This window comes from Balaenoptera physalus (genome assembly GCF_965194825.1).
Source record: "Balaenoptera physalus genome assembly, chromosome: 10".
Lineage (NCBI taxonomy): Eukaryota > Metazoa > Chordata > Mammalia > Artiodactyla > Balaenopteridae > Balaenoptera > Balaenoptera physalus.
In genome coordinates, this window is record NC_138889.1 from 90,539,052 (window position 1) to 90,556,665 (window position 17,614).

The 17,614-nt window shown below is 46.1% G+C and overlaps 1 protein-coding gene across 3 annotated transcripts in view; it reads left to right on the plus strand.

The window, feature by feature from the left end:
* Window positions 1-17,614, plus strand: part of LDLRAD3 (low density lipoprotein receptor class A domain containing 3) — a 252,658-nt gene that overhangs the window by 18,748 nt on the left and 216,296 nt on the right. The window contains exon 2 of one of the 3 annotated variants that reach the window (XM_082410563.1): window positions 4,690-4,855. The exons of the other annotated variants lie outside the window; for them this stretch is intronic. The gene's annotated coding sequence lies outside the window, so the exon portion shown is untranslated. The remainder of the gene's footprint in view (window positions 1-4,689; window positions 4,856-17,614) is intronic. 3 annotated transcript variants of the gene reach the window in all.

Sequence of the window (17,614 nt, forward strand, 5' to 3'; positions counted from 1 at the left end):
CCGGTGGGGCACAGTCCCAGAGGTGGGAAGGTATATGGTGTATCTGGGGACTCACAAAGATTATAGTTTTGCTGGAGTCTCAAGGAGCCGCGGGAGATAAAGCTAGGAAGAGGGCATGTCTACCACGAAGACTGCTTCTACTAACCGTCCCAGTGAATGGCACTTAACTGTGTCCCAGGCACTGTGGAAAGTGCTTTACACACATGATTTTGTCAGATCTTCTCAAGATCCCTGTGAGATAGGGACTGTCACCATCACGGCTTGACCTAGTAGGAGACTGACGCTCAGAGAAACAAAGCAACTTGCCTGGACTTGGGTAAGAGCTAGGCTGTGGACCCTGGGCTTTTCCAGCTCTAGGGCCCGTGCTTTGGCGGGTGGGGTGGTGATGACCAGAGGTGCCAGTGAGAGCTTGGGCTCATGTGATCGGCACTGGGAAGGCTTGGCCTTGATCAAATCTGTTTGGAAAGGCTGCGGTTGGCCTTTTTTATGGAGGCTCTGGTATGTCTGAGTAAGGACAGCCTTTTCTGGACTGTCTGATGCAGGAAGGGGCCTGGATTTGGAGACCTTGGAGTGAAGAGTTTCCCTTGCATGGTGAGAGCAGAAGCTGGGTTTGTAAATTAGGGTAAAGAAGTTGAGCTGGGGATGAAGTGGAGGCAACCATGCCCCCTTGATGGGCGTAGTCGGGGGACTTCCATGCTTGAATTTATGGACCAGTAAAGTAATGAAAAATAAACCAAAAGAGGCTGGACTTCCAATATTGCCTCATCTACCTTTATTTGATCAAATGAGGACAATGAAAAAAGAATCACCTTTTACCAAATCACCACCATTTTATAATAGACATCAGATTTTAATACAACAATATAGGAGTAGTTCATCCTCAGAACACAGGGTGGTCCTTTAAATGGGGTTCAAAGAAGAGCTGCAGCAATTGTTCCTTCAGTTTCTAATTTCGTCGCTGACCACTGAACGCTTCGCAGTGGACCAAGGCGTTCTTGCGATGCGCGCTTGGGAACCGCGGGTAGAGGCCGCCCTGGCCCGAGGTGTGAGTGCGGGGGAAGGAAGCTGGAAGCAGAGGCTGGGGGCAGTGGGAGATGTCGGTGACCCGTGTTCAGGAATGTGGGTGTTTAGGGTTTAGGGAAGGGTTTTCTAGGGAGCCCTGACGATGTTGAGAGGACCTGGGGAGGGCTCCTGAGAACATAGGAGGGTGGGACATGCCGGAGAGACGAGGGAGGGAAGAAGAACGGTGGGGGCGGATCTGACATTTATTTAACACCCGCTGGAGGTGCGTTATGAGAGATCTCTCATGTGATCCTCATAAAAAGTCTCTGGGAGGCAGAGGCACTATTATTCCCATTTTACAGATGAGGAAACTGATACTGCAGGTGTTGGATGTGCCGAAGTCACGTCACAGCCAGGTCACAGAGCTGGGGTTCACATGCTGTTTGGAACCTAAAAGGTGGCTTATTTATTTGGAGTAACAGTCGTGATGTGTTGAGGCCCTTCTGCGTTTCCCCTTGGGCCTTGTTGGTTGTCTTGTGACTTGGTGACTGTGTCAGGCGCTTATATTCCTAAAGCGCAGCCTCAGCATTTGGTACCTGGCAGACGGGACCGTATCGATGTACAGATTTCCTAAGAGCGTCTGGCGTGCGCGCCAGTCCCCGGCTCGGCTTCACGATTTTATCCGCAGGCCTGCATCGTGGAAACGTGTGCCTTACCCGAGGGTGGCAGCTGGGGCTCTGGTTTCTCCCCCTCGGGAAACAGGTATCCCCAACATTCAGAGCAACCAGGATTCGAACCCTGGGGCTGCCTCCTCAGTCCAGGCCCCTCTCACTCCCTCTGAGGAGCTTCTGCCTTACAGAGGGAGGTGTGAACCCCCCGGAGGCCCTCCTGGAAAACTCATAATGGAATCTTTGAACAGCTGCCCAAGGACGGTTTTCAGATTTTCAGCCATTTTTCTCTTTTAATGGAAGCTCCGTCAGGCTAGCTGGTTAATGGGTCCCAGGTTCTCCCAGGCCACTTACTTCCTAATTTTCAAGCATTATCCATGGAGAAAATCCACCCTGCAGGAGCTTATGCCTTAATGAGCCCCGTCAAAGTCAATCTCAAGTCATGGGCAGCAGCTTTGATCGTGGTGATGGGCATTTGGGTTCCACCGAGGGGGGCAGTGGGAGTCTGGCTCTGCCTATGATTTATTCATCCCTTCCTTGGCCGCACTGCCTGCCCAGCTGCCCTTGGGAAGGACCCAGCCTCGGCTCCGGGCTCTATACAGCCTATGGGGCTTACAGGGCCTTACGTCTGGATGTTTCTGCACAGCTGGAAGGCAGCCAGATGTTGGAAGCCGAGTTGCATACCTTGGGTAAACCCTTTTCCAGCAGCCCTTGGGGCTCCTTACTGGCAGACCAGCTCTTCCCCCTCCTCCAAGGCATGTGGGGCTCACGTGCGGGAGCACGCTTGCTCAGAGACCCACTGATAGAATATTTACATCAGTGACTTGGTACCAGGGCCTGGTTGTATGTTTTAAAAGTCTTAACGACACATCAGCCATAAGGATGCTGGCATGTTGGCTTTTGGTTTCTTGCTTGCGGTTTTTGTTCTTACGAGGAGTGAAGAAGTGTGGCCTGATCTTCTGGGAAGGAGGCTGCTGTGTGGGAGAAACTGCTCCCTTGTGTGGCTTGTTGAGTGCCCTGTGTGCCCCTGGCAGCATTCTTAGTGCTTGGCATCCTTGTCTCTTTTTAATCCTCTCACCATCTTCTAGGTGGGTTGAATTATGTCACCCCAAAAAAGATATGTTCATGTCCTTACCCCTGGTATCTGTGGATGTGACCTTATTTGGAAATGGGGTCTTCGCAAACATAATTACTTAAGATGAAATCCTACTGGATTAGGGTGGGCGCGCATTCCAAGGACTGATGTCCTTAAGAGGAGGGAACGCACAAATGGATACACACAGGGGAAGATGGCCGTGCGAAGACAGAGGCAGTAATTGGAGTGATGTAGGTACAGGCCAAGGAACGCCAAGGATTGCCGGCCACCACCAGAAGCTAGGAGAGAAGTGAGGAAGCATCTTCCCTAGAGCCCTCAGAGAGAGTGTAGCCCTGCCAACACCTCGATTTCCTTCTTCTATCCTCCAGAACTGGGAGAGAATAGATTTCTGGGGTTTTTTTTTTTTTTTTTTTTGGAAGTATAGTTAATTTGCAATGTTGTGTTAGTTTCAAGTATACAGCAAAGTGATTCAGTTATTTATACATACATACATATATATACATATATATTCTTTTTCAGATTCTTTTCCATTATAGGTTATTATAGCATATTGAGTACAGTTCCCTGTGCTATACAGTAGGTCCTTGTTGTTTACCTATTTTATATATAGTAGTGTGTATATGTTAATCCCAAACTCCTAATTTATCTCCCCCCCCACCCCCTTTGGTACCATAAATTACCGAAGTTTGTTTCCTTTGTCTGTGAGTCTGTTTCTGTTTGGTAAATAAGTTCATTTGTATGATTTTTTTAGATTCCACATGTAAGTGATATCGTATGGTATTTGTCTGTCTCTGTCTGACTTACTTCACTTAGTGTGATAATCTCTAGGTCCATCCATGTTGCTACAAATGGCATTATTTCATTCTTTTTTATGGCTGAGTAGTATTCCATTGTATATATGTACCACATCTTCTTTATCCATTCCTCTGTCAGTGGACGTTTAGGTTGCTTCCATGTCTTGGCTATTGTAGATTTCTGTTGTTTTAAGCCACCGGTTTGTGGTAACTTGTTAAGCAGCTCTAGGAAACAATACAGTAGGAATTACCTAGAAGGGAATTTCGAAGGGAGTTAACCCCATTCTGCAGGCGCACAAACCAAGACTCAGAGGTAGTGAGCATTCTGCCCCAGGTCATTCACCTCGTGTGTGGAGACAGAGGAATGAGGGATTTCATGGTGCTGTGGCCAAGGCCGTGCTTTCAGGGTGAGGTGGGGAATCTCTGATGCCCATTATCTGGATCACCTTACTGAGCAGTTAGGACTAAGAGAGAGGTCACTCAGTTGCAGTGTAGATTTGCTTTCGATCTGGATTCAGCCGGAAGTTTCTCTGAGTGTGACTCTGGGGGAACCCTTGCTTTGGCTGAGGGGACACAGGTCTTTTGTCCAGAGGATCTAAGTATGGGGTGGAGATGTCATTTCTGTGACATGACATGTATGTTCAGGGAGGCTCATAGGTCATCAAGGGCCAAGCCTCATTCTTCAGAGAGGTTGGACAGCTTGCCTCAAATCTGTCAGTACTTGGAAAAAAGAAGAGAAATAACAGAAGGCACCGTCCTTCCTAATCTCTCTAATCCTGTCTGTTCCCAGCTGTGCTCTTATCTCCGTCTGCTTCTTTACCCCCTCCTTGTTCTCAGCTGGGAGGGAGAGAAGTAGGCAGGGATCACGTGTTGGAAAGATATTATTCTAAGGGCAGTGGGACACCCATAAAACTGAAGGCTTTTATGGAGGGGAGCGCCGTGACTTGTCGGATATTGTTATGGGCTGAATTGTGCCCCCCTACTGCTCCCAAATTCAAGTGTTGAAACCCTAACCTCTGTACCTCAGAATGGGTACCTTTAAAGATAGAGATTGGGCCTTTAAAGAGGTGATTAAGTTAAAATGAGGCTAAGGTGGGCCCTCATGCCATCTGATTGGTGTCCTTATTAGAAGAGGAAATTCGGACATACAAAGAGAGACCAGGGATGCAGGCACACGGAGGAAAGGCCGCGTGAGGACACAGCAAGGAGGTGGCCGTCTGCAAGCCAAGGGGAGAGGCCTCAGGAGAAACCAACCCTGCCCACACCTTGATCTTGGACTTCTAGCCTCCAGAACTGTGAGAAAATAAATTTCTATCCTTTAAGCCATTCAGTCTGTGGCATTTTGTTCTGGAGCCCAAGCAGACTCTTAGAGACGTTTCAAAGCTGAGTGTAGCAGCCGCGGGGAGCGTGGATGGGGGGGTGATGTCATGGGCATTCAGAGCAGCTGGGAGCTTGCAGGGAAGAGGTGAAGGCAGTCTGCACTAGGGTGGTGGCTGCAGAGGTGGAAAGAAGTGGGAAGGTTACAGAACAGTGTAGAGGTAGGATCCACAGGGGCTTGTCATTGATTACCGGGAGGGGGCCCGAGTGGGGGAAGGAATCCTGGAAGACCCTGGGCTTCTGCTGGTTGAGTGGATCCAGGGAACACCCAAGGAACTGCAGGCGTGAGGGGCCAGGAGTCTGAGTTGTCTGTGAGAAGACGTCCTGGGTTTTGTATCTGGAGCTCAGAGGAGAGATCTGGGCAGCGATGGAGATTTGGAAAGTGCCAGCATCTAGAGGGCATTACGTGGCGGGCGCCAGCGAGGTCGCACCTGAGCGGAGGAGAGCTGAGCTTCATGGAGCACAGAGCTCTGAGGACTCCATCTCCTCAGGGAAGACACCGCCCAAGGAGATCTAGAGGGGGAATGGCCAGCTCTCTGTGCTGAGCAGTGGAGAAGAGTTTTAGGACACAGCTGGGGTGGAGACAGAGATTGGGAATCTTTAGTGTGGATGTGTGGGGAGATGCATCGGGGGCTGGGGGGGGGGGTCTTAAAGGAGGAAGAGCAGAGGCCAGAGGGACCACAATGGCTTAAATATTTTCATCGTGATCTGTCTTTAAATTGGTAATATCTGTAATGGTTCAGAATTTGAAGAAAATATGGTGAAAAAGTAGTTCTCTCTCTCACCCCTGCTGCCTCACGATGCAGTTTACCAGGTACCAGTTATACTAGTTCTCCAACGCAGAGGAAACCAGCCCTCAGATTCTTGTGTGTTCTTCCAGAGGTAGCTGTTTATGGCTATGTAATATGTAATATATAGACATCTGTTTAGAGATGGATATCCATATATAATATCTATCTAGAGTTGTATATACTGTATATAATATTGGGTATATATATTCTAAATTTAATTTCTTTATAGAAATCATATAGCATGCAGGTTGTTCTACATTTTGTACCTATTTACTGATGTGAATTTGTTTTGAAAAAGAAATGTAACCTTGTGGTTTAATATTCATAAGATGCAAAAAAGCACACAGTGAAAAGTCTCCCTCTCCTCCTGTCTCCAGCCACCCCTAGTCTCCTCCCTGGAGACACCTCTTAATTGTTTGTTTGCATTTTGGTTATTGTTGTTGTTTATTTCCAAATATATTTCAGAGCTCTCTCTATCAGAACAGAAAGAGCTGCCTCATTTATTTTTATGGTTGATGGTATTCATGGCATTCTGTTACGTGGGTGCACCATAAATTACTTAACCAGTCTCCTATTGGTAGATTGGATGATTTACATCCTTGCTGTGACAGACAGTGTTATATTATATTATATAAGTACATTAAAATAACATAGGTTATTTTACATGTCCAATGAAGTAGAATTGTTGAAGAGCTAAGTGCATTTGGTATTTGGTCATTACTGCCTAAGTGTCCCCCGGAGAAGCTGTTCCAGTTTACCCCAACCAGCTGTAAATGAGGGTGCCAGTTTCCCCACTGCTTTCCAAACTCACTGTGTTATCAAACATTTTATCATAGTCACTGTCTCATGGTCACTGCTCTAATAATGAGTGAGCATCTTTTCCAAATGATCTTTTCTTATTGATTTGTAGGAGCTACTTATATATTAAGGAAATTAGCTCTTTGTGCTATATGTTGCAGGATATATTTTCTTACTTTAGTCAGATTTATTAATCCTTTCTTTCTAGATGAAAAAACTGTTCCAGATTTTCACTTCACACTTAAGCCTTCCTCACTCCAAAATTACGTATTAAAAAATTTGTGTTTTCTCCTTTTGATTTATTTTTCATATTTAAATCTTTTATCCATGTGGAGTTTATTTTGGTGTCATGTGTGAGGCAAGGGCCCCAATTTATTTTTTTCCAGGTGGCTACCTATTTCTTCCAATCATTTACTGAATAATGCCCCCTGCCCACTGACTAGACCTGTATTAGTTTTCTATTGCTGTGTAACAATATTATTACCAATGTAGTGTCTTAAAACAGCACACATTTATTTTCTCACAGTTTCTGTGGGTTAGGAGTCTGGGCATGGCTTAGCCACATTCTCTATAAGGCTCCGATCAAAGTGTCAGCTGGAGCTGAAGTCACATCTGAGGCTCGCCTGGGGAAAGATCCATTTCCAAACTCACTTGGTTGTTAGCGGCATTCATTTCCTGGCAGGCACCTGGACGGAGGCATCATTTTCTTGCCGACTGTTGCTCTCAGTTCCTTGTCATGTGGGTCCCCAGCATGGCCTCTTGTTTCATCAAGTCAGCAAGAGAAAGAGGGGGTCCTACAGTCTTCTCTAACATCTCATCACCTTTGCTTTGCTGGAAGCAAGTCACAGTCCTGCCCACATTCAAGGGGAGATGATCACACAATGGCATGACACCAGCAACCATGGAGGGGCCTTCTTAAGAGTGTGTCTGCTACCCTACCTTTTTATAATTTAATTTTCTATGTATATTTGAACTCATTTCTCTAATGCCACCAACTCTTAAGGAGTAAGTAGAGGAAGAGACACCTGCTCACAGATGGGGAGGAGGTGCCATGGGGCTGTGCTCATCTTTTCCAACTCCCATGGCCTTGGAGCCTAACCCTGGCCAGCTGTGGACTGTGTTTCACTGAGACACTTCAGCATCTGGCTCTATTCCTTGGCTGACCTTGATACGAGGGGCTGCCTGCTGCCTTCATGTCCATGTTCCATGTCTCCAGGCTGAGATAACCTAGCAACTGCTTGGGTGTAATGGAAGTTTGCAGCCTCACTTCCATGCATTTGGCCCTGGAATTCTGTGTTTTATTAGAGACGCTGCTCATATTAATGATTATTACTTTCTGGCTGCACCACTGCCTCTAGTTGCAATCAAGTGTGTTGTTGCAACTTGAAAATGTTATCCTGGTAGAGGCAGTAATAGGATAAGCTGTGGGGTGTTTCAGATGCTGATGGATTAGTACCAGTCCTTCTCCCTGGAGGACAAGAGCGTGCACAACAGGCCTCTGGAAGGAGCATGGAAATTCTAGCAGCTGTGTTCTCTCCACTTTTGTTTTCCCTACACTTCCTGAAGTCAATTTTGTTACCTGTAGTTTGTGGCCAAAAAAAAAAAAAAAAAAAAATAATAATAAGCCCGCATTCCCATTCCCAAAAGTCATTATGGATTGATTGGTCTGCTGGGAGGAGTGGATGTAAAAAGTAACTAAGAGGTGATGGGTTAAAGGAAGTTAACAAAAAACCCCAACAATAATGGACAGTAGATGAACTGGTGTGCTAATGGTGTAATCTCTGGCACTGGGCTTTGTAGGGTGGAAAGGTGTAGAGTGATGCTCTGATTCTTGATGGGGGTTGGGGAATGGACCCTCTAGCCGGGCTGGGCCAGACAGCTGGCCTAGAAGAGGAGGGCAGTAGGGGACTTTTGGAAAAATGGAAGCATGTGAGACCAAAAGAGAGAATTTTTATGTTGCTCGAAGGTGCTGATGGTGGTAGAAATTTCTCAGAGCAAGTAGGGACTTAAGTGCTAAGGCTCAGGAGAACAGGTACTTAGAAGATGCCCTCGGCAGGGTTGGAGAGTCAGTGGATGCAGAGAGGGGACCATTTTGCTATCAGGGTAGGTGGAGTTGGACTGGTGCAGAATGAAGGGCTTTCAGATCCCCAGGAGTGCAGAGTGCTGAAGAGAGGCCCAGGCCCTGAAGTAGAAATGGGGTGGTCCCACAGTTGCGGGGCATCAGAGTAGCATAAGGTGATGTTGGCAATAAACCTGCCAGGTAATTCTTTAAACTTGTTGTTAGTGAATCGTATCATGGTAGAATTTGAATTTGCAATTAAGAAAAACATAATTCTAGGGATTAATTCTGTGAATCCAGAGGTGTGGAAGGCCAGTGTCCTAGGGGGAAAAGGAAGATCGGTGGAGACAACTTGGGACTTACAGGTGGTGGGACTGGAAAGCTTCGCCACCACAGCACGTGCTGGGAGCTGGCTCGGGGGAGTCTGTGAAGGAGGTCGTATAGAGAAGAGAGGGGATGGGGGTCCTGGGAGGATGGACGAGGGATGTTTCCTGGAAACACTGACACAGATACACTCAGGAATGAAGATGCTATATATCCTTGTACACTCCTTTCCCCTCTCCCAGGCCAGTGGATGAATTTTGTTTCATTCATCATCAGATTTACTATGTTTCAGGCATTGTGTTAGGCACTTGGGGATTCTGAGTTGAATAACACGGTCTTCTCTCCAGGAGCTCAATGGAGTGTGTCTGGGAAACACACTTTCAGGTATCTGAGATGCTGTTGGAATGAATGAGACTTCTTTCCCAGAAGAGTTTGTTTTGGTTGAATTGTGTTGTGTGGCAGGGTAGACAGTGACTTAAGTGGTATGTGTGTGTGTTTAGCTGTGTTATTTTAGCTTTTTATTTTTCTTGGAGTCTTAGAAATAGGTGTGCTTAAAACATTTCTAAAAGTGTTTTGTTTGGGTGTTATGGCCCTATTGAAACTCAAGCCAAATTCAATAACTTGCTTAATTTGCATGAAACGTGCATTTCTCAGGCATGTATTAAGTCCCTTGAGTAGCTTTCAGGGCCTGCTGGAGGTAGGTAATTCAGGGTGGCTTGGTGGCTTCATGTTATCAGGGACCCAGGCTCTTTCTCTTACGTGTTCCTCTGGTAACTACTCCATGACCCAAGATGACTGCTTGAGTACCAGCCATGTCATCTGAATTCCAGTCTGGAGGAAGGAGGAAGACACTAAGCAGGATGGGCTCCCTCTTCTTAAGGATCCTTCCTGGAAGTCAAACCCAGGACTTCTTTTTACATTCTATTGGCCAAAACTTAGTCACATGGCCACATTCTGCTACAAAGGAGATTAGGTCTAATCAGGAGTCCTCTTAGTAATTAGAAGAGGAAAAATCATAATAGGGGATGCATGCAGAGGTTAATTATGAAGGAGAAAGGACCAAATAATGGAGTTTTGTTCCTGAAAACTTCTTTTAGGCTAAGAAAAGGTACAGGTTAGGTTGCGTCACTGAATTAGTATATTACAGAAAACATGTTCTCCCAGGCAGCTTTGAAAGAGGAATAAGAGGTGCCCTGGGAGAGTTCAGGTGGGGAGAGCCCCGACAAGGTACCTCAAGGTGGTGGAGTGAGGGAAGACAGACAGCGGTTTCCAGCCTGAACCCCATGCTCACGGTGGACACTCTGGGTTGCGGATGTCGGTTTACAGGGCTGCACCTTCTCACGTGATCGCCCCATGGAACGCGCTCTAGCCAGGGTGAGATTTTTTTATTGATTTAATGATGGCTTGTGATTCTCCAGAGTGATGCAGGGTAACATGGCCAGTTCACAACTAGGAGTTCTGACTCATGTTTTGGGGGAGGAAGGGAAGTCATAGTGAAGCACCTCCCTCATTGCATCAAAGGTAAAATCCAGGCTATAGACTCTGGGAGCTGGTTTCCTGCCTTCCTCCAGTCTCCTCTCCCTTGAGGTTGGTGTGCCTGCCGTACAGAGCTGCGCTGTGCGGTCCTTGTCCGGAGCCATCCAGGCTGTCCAGGGTGGAGTGGCCCCATCCTTTCTGTTTGTAACATTCAGGTGACATGTGCCTGGTACTGAGGTGTGCTCAGTGTTTCCCTGTGTGCATCTGTTCTTGCTGTACTAAGCTCCTTGGTTCCCTTCGGGCTGTTTCTCACACATCTTTGTGTCCCTAGCGCTGCTCTGCTTGGGATGTGTGGTGGGACCCAGTGCCCTAGATGTGAGGGCCCCTGTAGGTGGCAGTCCTGAAAGGATTTCCCTGTTTTCTTAACCTCTTGGTCTCACCTAAGCAGGAGGCACTGCTTTACCTAGGGCAGATTATTGAGCTGGAAAAGACAGTTAAAAGGTAAATTGATCACCAGCTGAGCCTGGAAGAGTCAGCTCATTGAAATATTTAAATTTTAAAAACACCCACATTCAGAATTGTTTCTCTAAGGGTCCTAGTGTCTTGGGTTAGAGGGAGGGAGTAGGATTCTTTTAGCTTAAATGATTGCTTTAGCTCTTGATGGCGTCCCTTGAGTTTGGGCACCAGGATGCAAGTGGTATGGTTTCTGCTGTGAGCACACTGTAGCTGAGTGGGACCAGGGAATCCCAGATGGGACAGCCCAGTGGTAGAGTTTGGCCACAGGCCAGACCAGGCAGAGGATGGTCCTGAGAGGGTTTACAAGAAAATACCCAGCTATATAGTTCCTTAATTCACTGCTTGATCATCTTGGCTAGTTTGGGGATCAACCAACCTATGACCTTTTTGACTTTGGGAACTGCAGTTGCATTAGTTGGCTCTGAGATTGATGGGTTGAAGGGTGCCAGGGTCTCTGCAAAGGTAATTGTAGTCTGATGGAGCTCCCTTCCTGAGGGCGGGCAGAGGCTAGTCCCCAGGCAGTGGGCGGTGTTAGTGTTGGACCTCTTGGGTTAGCAGAGCTTGCTTGCTTGCTTGATTTAACATCGTTTGTCTTTTTTATTATAGCCATTAAAATTTTTTCTATCGAGATATAATTGACATATAATATATTAGTTTCAGGTGTACAACATAATGATTCGATCTTTGTATATACTGAAAAATGATCATCACAGTAAGTCTAGGTGACATCCATTACCACACAGTTGCGAATTGTTTTTCCCCTCATGATGAGAACTTTTACTCTCTTACCAACTCTCAAATATACAATACAGTGGTATTAACTATAGTCACCATGCTGTACGTCACATCCCCAGGACTTAACTTATTTTATAACTGGAAGTTTGTACCTTTTGACCGCCTTCACCCATTTCACCCACCCTCAACCTTCTGCCTCTGGCAGCCACCGATCTGTTCTCTGTATCTATGAGTTCCGTTTTTTCTTTTTAGATTCCACCTATAAGTGAGATCATACAGTATTTGTCTTTCTCTGTCAGACTTCTGTTTCACTTAGCAGAATGCTCTCAAGGTCTCTGTATGTTATTGCCAAAGACAGGATTTCCTTCTTTTTTGTAGCTGAATAATATTCCATTATGTATATATACTACATTTTTTTTATCCAGTCATCTGTCGGTGGACACATAGGTTGCTTCCTTGTCTTGACTGTTGAGAGTAATGCTGCAGTGTACATGGGGGTGCATGTATCTTTTCAAATTAGTGAGCTTTAGATGAGTGTTGAAACCATGGGTGTTAGAGTTTCTAGTCCATTTGTTTTAGGTTGTTGTCATTCATTTGCCTCTTCTGAAGGCATTAGGATAAGCAAAGTTAAACTGAGTCAAGTTAGTTCAAGTTCTTTCCTATGTACCATGCTTGAAAGAGAATTTATACGATCCTTTGGACCTCATAGTTCTGTGCAGAGACATGTGGTGTCATAGGTGGGACAAGGTTCTTGAGCCAGTGGCTGTCTACTGGCGAGGGCTCTCCTAGTCTCTTGGTTTCAGCCTGACTCTCAGATCCGTCCTCTAACCTTTCTTATTAGCCAACTGTTTATCAATGCTGAGCTTTATCAAGACTGTTAGAGAAAGGTCTTACATCCCTGCTCTAGAAATGTCTAAGCTGGTTTTGAATGTTCTGGTCTTTAACAAGGTGATGGAAAATTTTTAAAAATGAAGGCTCTTAATTGAGCCTTAATTTCTATCGAAGTAGTTTTATAAGATTTATAACTGTGTTTAGTAGGTCTCTAATGAGACCATCAATTTGCATAATGCTGATAATCCAGGCAATTCAAAGTAATTTATAGCTATATCTTCATTATCAGATGGTAGATATTAACCCCATTTTATTGCTGGGGAAATTGAGGCTTCTTTGACCCAAAAAAGTCAAATCACAGGAGAGGAATTACACTCAGATTTCAAGATTTCCTGACATTTCCCCTCTCCTTGTCACCCCTTTCTTTATGGGGATGGGCATGCTCTTGTTAGGCAACTAAGCTACTGGCCAGTTAGTTAGCTGGTTTGAGTTACTCCTTTTGGAATTGTTTGTTTTTATATATAAAAAAATGGAAATTCTAGTTCACTTGGCTCTCTCACTGGGAAGGTTAATGAATGAATGTGAACTTTGTTAAACAGTTCGGGAAAATGACAGTATGAGAAATGTTATTTTATTTTATTTTTTATTTTTTAAATTTTTTGGCTGTGTTGGGTCTTCATTGCTGCTCATGTGCTTTCTCTAGTTGCGGCAAGCGGGGGCTATTCTTCGTTGCAGTGTGCGGGTTTCTCATTTTGGTGGCTTCTCTTGTTGCGGAGCACGGGCTCTAGGGCGCACAGGCTTCAGTAGTTATGGCACTTGGGCTCAGTAGTTGTGGCTTGCGGGCTTAGTTGCTCTGTGGCCTGTGGGATCTTCCCGGACCAGGGCTTGAACCCGTGTCCTCTGCATTGACAGGCAGACTCTTAACCACTGCACCACCAGGGAAGTCCTGAAATGTTATTTTATTAATGATAAACTTGGATTTTGCTTTTGGGCCTCATGCAGGCCTTTTCCAGTTTCCCAACGGTGCATGCCAAAGGCGCTGATAAAGCTTAGTCTGCTTACTTTGTGTCTAACCCAGCCAAGGACTTCTTTTAGAATATTCCCCTATGAACCACATGTTTTGAAATAGCTTGCTGCTACCAAACCGCAATTATTAAATAATAATTTGTATTGTTAAAACATTAATGAAAGACTTTTATAACTATGAGAGATTCCATTCGAAGGAGGTAGTTGTTACCACACTAATGTGTTTTGATTTCAGCCAAGAACAAAGAAATTTGATGTGTGAATTGCCCAGCATTTAGGCAATTGGACAAATTTGGTGGGTCCTTTTGAATTAGTCCTGGGAATATTCGGTGTCCCCAGCCCTCTGGGGACCTCAGTTTGGGAGCTATTGTTGAAGACCCTTGGGCCACTGCTGACCCCAGGAAGGTCAAGGAATTATCATTTGGGTTTTGGTTTTCAAATTGGTTGAGAAATTTCATATATAAAGAAAGAGAAAAAAAAAATGTAGAAAACCTCTCTCTCTGGGGCCCAAGTTCTACCTAGAGCTATGCCCGGGGCTTTTAGTTCTCATTTCTCCACTTTCATGGGTCATTAGGTCACACCTTGGGGAAATAACAGAAGGAAATGGGAAGGCAGAACCAATGGCAGGGAGGATTTTACTGTGAGAGCAAGGGCTCTGCAGACAGAGTGACTTGGGACCAGACCCAAGCTCTCTGTTTCTCTGCTGTGTGACTTTGGCTTTGTCAGTTAACCTCTCTGGTCTCAGTTTTCTCATCTGAAACATGGAGGCAATAACTGTCTCAGTGGAATTGTTGTGAGAACTAAATGGAATAGTGTTGATAAAAAAGTGGTGTCCTAGGCTAGCACCTGGAAGGCTTGTAATATTGTTAAGAACAGAAAGTAACTCATGGAGACCTCAGATCCTATTGGCAGGTGTACGTACTGTTGAAAAGGTTTGTTTTCACATCCTCATATTTTGTTTGTTTGTTTGTTTGTTTTTTAAGTTCTAAAGCAGGAATGATGTTATTCACTGTATTTTTTTAAGATGTATTTAGTTTATTTATTTTTGACTGCATTGGGTCTTCGTTGTTGTGCAAGGGCTTTTGGGGGCTACTCTTCGTTGCAGTGCATGGGCTTCTCATTGCGGTGGCTTCTCTTGTTGCGGAGCACGGGCTCTAGGCGCACGGGCTTCAGTAGTTGTGGCACGTGGGCTCAGTAGTTGTGGCTTGCAGGCTCAGTAGTTGTGATGCACACGGGCTTAGTTGCTCCGCGGCATGTGGGATCTACCCGGACCAGGGCTTGAACCCGTGTGCTCTGCCTTGGCAGGCGGATTCTTAACCACTGCGCCACCAGGGAAGCCCATCCTCCTATTTTTTAAGAATATACTTCTCTGATGTTCCTTTAGATGGTCCTGATCCTGTGACCTTCGCCCCTCCCTTTGGGGAGGGAAGTCAGTTTCAGTGGGACCCTCTCTTGGCCTGCAGTTTGCCAAAGCCACCATTGGCATAAACAGCTCCCGGCAGGATGGCCTTGAGAATCCAAGGGTGCTTCCGTCTCCCACCAAATTGGCGTTGCCCTGGCTTTAGCTGTGAGCAGGAGCCAGTGGCAACCCGGCTCAGCCCAGACTGGGGGCGTGCTGTATGGGTGGAGGAGGCACATTTTGGTTTCATGTCAGAAAAGCTGCATTTCCCACTCTTGGTTCTTCCAGTGAAAGATCAGGAAAGGTCACTTCTTACTTGGCCTCGTGACCTGGGAGTTTGAGTTCCTTGGTCCTTCCAGCACCAGTTTTGCTTCCTTAGCTGTTCTGGGTTGCAGTAATTAGGCCCAAGGGCCTCTTTGAAGACTAGGACCATATTTACCCTTTATTGGGTATACTGGGTTAAATAAACCATATTATCACAATGAATTTTACCTGTTCCTTTTTACTTTTTTTTTGTAATGCGGCTACTAGAAACATTTAAATTACATATGTGGTCTGCATTATATTTCTATTGGACAATGCTGGTTACAGCCTTCTCCCTGTATCTGTGTAATAAACTACGTGGACCTGCCTGGGTTATATGGCTGAGTTGAGGGTTGAGGGCAGAGGTGGGCGTGAGGTGCTCTTATGGGCTAGCGTACCTTCTGGATGGTAATGCTGAAGGGGGGGGGTGTAGGGAGTTGAATCCCCTCCCCCCAAAAGATATGTCTACCCAGAGCCTGTGAATGTGACCTTATTTGGAATAAGGGTCTTTGCGGGTGTCATTAGGATCTTGAGATATCATCCTGGATTTACCCAAGTGGGGTCTAAATCTAATGGCATGTGTCCTTATAAGAAGATGAAAGACGGCTATGTGAAGACAAAGGCAGAGCTTGGAGTGATGTGTCCCCAACCTAAGCAATGCCGGGGACCGATTGCTGGCAGCCACCAGAAGCTGGGAGGACGGCATGGGATGGATTCTCCCACAGAGCCTCCAGAAGAAACCGCCCTCTCAATACCTTGATTTTGGACATCTGTCCTCCAGAATTGCCAGAGAATAAACTTCTATTGCTATAAGCCACCCACGTTGTGGTGGTTGCAGCAGCCCTGGGAAACTAATACATGGGGAGAGGGCAAACCCACTGTATCTGCTGGGGGTGGGCAAGGAGCTCCCTGAAAGAACTAGAAGAAGCCAGTGCAAAATCAGGCTGGGATGTTACACCTCTTGCTGTCACAGACCACTGCTCCATCCTGTGGAATTATTCTGGAAATCAAAAGTGACAGTATATACAAAGTGCCTCGTACAGCTTCCATGGTGAAGGACGTTTTCATTGTTATGTTGAACGGCACTCTGCCATTGTCTTTGACCTTGATGATGAGGTGGAGGGAGGTGTCCTTTGGGTCAGTAATCCTAGTGGTCTGGGGATACTTAGTGTCCAGACGTTTGTTTGTGGCTTGTGAGGCTGTCTTCCAGGTTTTTTTGGTTATTTTCCTATTTGTTTTGTTGGCTAAGGGAAGAGGAGGGAGGAACAGTTTGCTAATTATGCAGATTTTTTTTCCCTTCTCAATGAGAAATCTGGCTTTTTGGTGCTCATTAAATGCTTGAATTGGATCCCTCATTTTTGAGAAAACAGCATGATATGCTGGTTTACCTAGACATTTAAGTCTGCCACCAGGAATTTTAAAACAGGCCTCACACTACTAATCACAAAAGAGAAAGGGGAAGAGAAAGAATATTAGATGACTCTCTACAGTGCATCAGGTGTTTTTGCACAATTATTTCATTTCATCCTCAGGTTAAGCCTGTAAGGTGGGCGTTATTGTCCGCTTATGGATGGGATCCAGGTCTCTCAGGGGCGAAGTGAGCTGTCCAGGGGCGCCTGGGAAATGGGAGAGCTGAGAGCCTCACCCAATCAAACCAGTCTTTCAGCATCAAGAGATCTTTTCTCTGAGGAAATGGTTACATCACAGCTGAACGTGTAATCTGGGCTGCTTTGGTTAGATGGGAATTGGGTGGGGTGGGCCGTAGGTGTCCCTTTGGGTCCCTCCCCTATGACCCACGCACCCAAGCAGGCCAGGAGCAATCCCTGCAGAGCATATTTTGAACATCGTCCTTGTTTACTTGGTGCTTCCCTTCATCTCCCTCTCTCTGATTCTGCAGATTCCCTATTGCATTTGTCGCTTAAGCTTCTAACCTCTAGCATTTTGAGTTTTTTCTTTCAGACGAGTCAGGAGACATAGTGGGCTCCATGGGAGAGGGTGTTTCTGCAGCTTCTGGGAAGTGGCCTTCGGAGGTGGGGAGACCCTGGGGAGCGTGGGATGTCAGTGCTGGGAGTCTGCACTGGGACCTTTTAGCACCTGGGCTCCCAGCAGGCTCTGGGTCCCTGAGGGAGGCAAGGGTGCTAGATCCTCCGCAGAAGTTCACTTTATGGTGTGTCCAAGGCCAGGGGGCTGACCCCTGATGCCAATGTCTGGAGGGACATGTATTTGAGAGGAGAGTTGTACTGATGAATTCGTGTAAGAATGTTACCCTTTTCACAAGAGATGTTCATATACCAAACGTTTGTTCGTGCCCGTGAGGATTCACAATTATGTAGCCAGCGGCCACCTAGACAAGACAGAACCATTCTAGGTGCAGCTGGAGTGGCCCTAGTTATCTCTGGGAAGAGGCTCATTTCTGGTT